The sequence below is a fragment of the Triticum aestivum genome, chromosome 2A, assembly GCF_018294505.1.
Source record: "Triticum aestivum cultivar Chinese Spring chromosome 2A, IWGSC CS RefSeq v2.1, whole genome shotgun sequence".
Lineage (NCBI taxonomy): Eukaryota > Viridiplantae > Streptophyta > Magnoliopsida > Poales > Poaceae > Triticum > Triticum aestivum.
In genome coordinates, this window is record NC_057797.1 from 336,332,165 (window position 1) to 336,335,995 (window position 3,831).

Sequence of the window (3,831 nt, forward strand, 5' to 3'; positions counted from 1 at the left end):
GAAATGCCATGATATCAAATTCAAATAATTGAATGGACTTCATGTTGAATTTGATTTTTTTAAACCACCTTAAGTTGAATTCAAATGTATGCTAGTTCATAGCTAGCTATTTATAATGTTCATTGTGTAACTTTCGTATGTATAATGTGCTTTACACACACAACATGAACTATACTCAAGTTTATATTCAGTTGCTAAAGCGATGCATTGTCTGGAGTTCAAAATACTAACTATGTGGATCAATTATGTCGAATAATAACATAGACATGCTCAAATTCGATAGAATCTAGATGTCCGATGGATCAATTACCATTCCTTACGCGAATTGCAAATATCATGATCCCATCCTAATATTTGGATACAATTTATATCTTTAATCAATGTGTACATCAGTCTTTTACGTGTAGTTTCACTCTCCATCGGTGGTCTCTCACACATGCTCACACACTCTCTCCCGAGGTGTCTTTCTCGCAGACATGCTCTCGATATAACCCTCCCTCCCTCTCGTAACCATTTACAACTGTTTTCACTATCCTTTATCATAAGCACTCTTCCTCTCACATGCATACACACGCACAATCCCCATCGACCCTTTCTATATACATAGACCTGCCTATGTGTCTCCTGTACGCACATTATCTTTAGGCATGTCTCTGACACATTGTCTCACACCTCCCTTCCTAATCGACAAGTATGATTCTAGCAGAGCATTCTGTAGGATGCCCGTTAAAGTTAGGTTGGATGAATAGTAATATCAGAGATAGGGGGTTACCTTAGTCCGAGAACCTAGGGTTACAAATCCTAGCCGGCTTTGTCAGTGGACACAGAGTCCTTCACAATTCTGCTATCTTTGTCTTATACGACTAGTCGCCCATGGGTCTCCCTAAATGCGTCACGGGCCGACCAATGTGGCGCAAGACGGAACCGAACCAAGGGCCTCACCTCGACCCACCGAACCTCACGCGGTGACACACCCTCTGCCCCCAGGCCTCGTTATCTTCTCACACCCACACATACCAACACAGACACCACACAAAAAAAATTCTCCTCGTGCCTCTATCCCCCCTTGCATATACACACTCAAGGGAATCTCTCGCCGTGACATCATATTCGTCTCTCTCTCTCTCTCTCTCTCTCTCTCTCTCTCTCTGTCTCTAGACCTCTCTCATTTCGCGTGCTATCTCTCCCACGCCCCCTCCCCCTGTCGGACCCTCTATCCATGCCTCTCTCAAATACATAATACACACACATACCAATCTAGGCCCTGCCAAATACATCAACTACACATTCACACATGTTACATCACGTACCCCATTGATCTGAAAAGCCCTCTCTTCATGTTTATTTCGCATACAACATTCCTTTTGAATAAAGTGTGGCCAATTATTTTTAGAATTTCTAAATATATACAACATTACAAAGTTATATGGAGGAGTATGAACGTTAGTTTGCATTGCATGGTGCCCACAATGATATTTATTTCGCACTGTGAATTTTTATATTTTTATACTATATGTAAAGTTAGTCATAATAAAGAGAAATGAAGAGCATCTCTCTCTCCATCGCATACACCCCCTCTACGCCCCTTTCATGTACGCACACAAACTATCTCCAGGTCCTCTAAAAGTAAGCCCCCAACACATTCACACATGTTTCATCTTTCTCTCGCGATATATAAGGTGACGATCATTATATTTGAAGCGGAAGCACGATACCTACATTGGACTTCAGAATCCACTCATTACGGTCACCATTTATGTTTTGTGGTTATTATACAGTCATGGGCTCATCGTACAGCTTTGTATTTGCTCAAGACACGACTAGTTGACCAGTTAAATGCTCCATGTGGCACCTCTAGTGTTGCATCACATTATCTCACTACCATTGGGCCCACCTGTCTACTTGTATCTACTCTACATCTACATCTACACTCTTATAACTACCCTCTTTATAAAAAACAGAGTTGGTGACGATGGTGTGCCTGCCATCCTGCAATATAGGCCCTCCGATTTATATCTGACGGATAGGAAAGAAACTATGGCAATTTTGCAAAAGGTACCCACACACCTCTCCACATTTGCAAATAAGGTCTTCCCTCGTTCATCCTTTTCTCTCGCAAGATAAACTAGTCATACAAATGCATCTTGATGTTACGTGCAACGCACGGGCATCTTGCTAGTAAGAATGAAAACGAACGGCAACAAAATATTGGACGGTGGTTCGAAGTCATGACGGCGGGCACAGCGGACAAGGTGGCCCTATATTGGTATGCTGAGCCATCCGTTTTAACACACAGGAGCTGGTGTGGTGATTATACACACACGCACGCATGCACACGAACTGCATGCACGCAACACTCACACGAACACATGCAGCCACGCATGCTCGCAACACTCACACATACACACGCAGCCACGCACACATGCAACACTCACACGCACAAACGCATGCATGCATGCACACACCACACGGCCAACACACACTCTCACGCTCAAGTGCTCAACCTATACATGCATGTGCACACATCCAGCCCTGACAGACACATACACAACTAGGTGATTCCCGCGCACGGGTTGGAGTCTTGTCGCGCCTGCATAAATTTGTGTTTGTCTGACCTTTTTCCTATGCGAACTAACAGGTGGGACCCACAAGGAATGTGGTCAATTTAACTAGTCAACATGGTGCCACACAGACTATTTGGCCGATAAACAGAGTGCAATCCAATGCTCAACGGTGAGCAAGTGACAGTATAATCACCACAAAACGCATACAATTACCGTAATGAGCGTATTCTGAAGTTCGGTGACCGTATTATGCTTTCTCTCTGTAGGCCCTCCAAAACTACATCTCTACATGTTCTCGCATGTTACATCTAACAACTATGCAATACAACACTACTACTACAGTCTAACACAATAAATCATATGTGTTTTTAGTTTTACTAGATATCATATTGTTACTTAATTATTCAATTTGCATACATTAAAATTGCCTTTGAAATGTATGGCCCGTATCATCTACCGCATGGGGAAAATCCCCCATTTCCTGTTTAATCGGGTTTGTATCGATGGCTCGTGCAAAACAGCAAAACTATAGTACTATACAGTACAAGTGACAGTTCACTGGGCCGCCGTGTCGTGTACTCCTCCATCGTAAGAGTGGAGCACTCGCTTTCATAAATGTTCTAGTCCCTTTCGCCGACATGTGGGACATCAAGCTACCGGGTCCACGTGCCATACCGAAATACAATGCAGAGCAGCAGGGGTGAAGCACCCCAGTCATGGCGCCGGCGTAGTAATGAGCAATGAGGCGTCAAATCACAAAGCTTCACCTTTCCCACAGTTAAGTTGGAGGGACGAAGTAATAATAATGCTAGTAAAAAAAGAACTTGTAGGGACGAAGCAACCATCATTTCACTCATTGCTGAATCCGCTTCTCCCTCATCTTCATCAAGTTAACCACATGTTTCTTCTGCCGTTGTTCTGCCTCATGTGGGACATGGATCGGCTTGGTAAAGCACTGACACGTGGGACTGCATGTTAACAAACCGCCAGGCCAACGTCCTCTAAAAATAAGAAACCTCCCCCGCCATCCGCGCGGCAAAATCACCTCCTTTTTACTAATCTTTATTCTATAATCTTTAGATCAATATAATTGAGATTTGTATAGATAGCACACAGGAGCAAAACCAAGTGGTACGGTTAAGGGCATCCATAATGTGTAGCCAAATGTGAAAATAGCTTTTGTCATCGATGGGAACCATTGTGGACGGTGCTGCCAGAGCCAAAAAGATGGAACCAAAGCTCCCTGATTGATTGATTGAAGGAATAG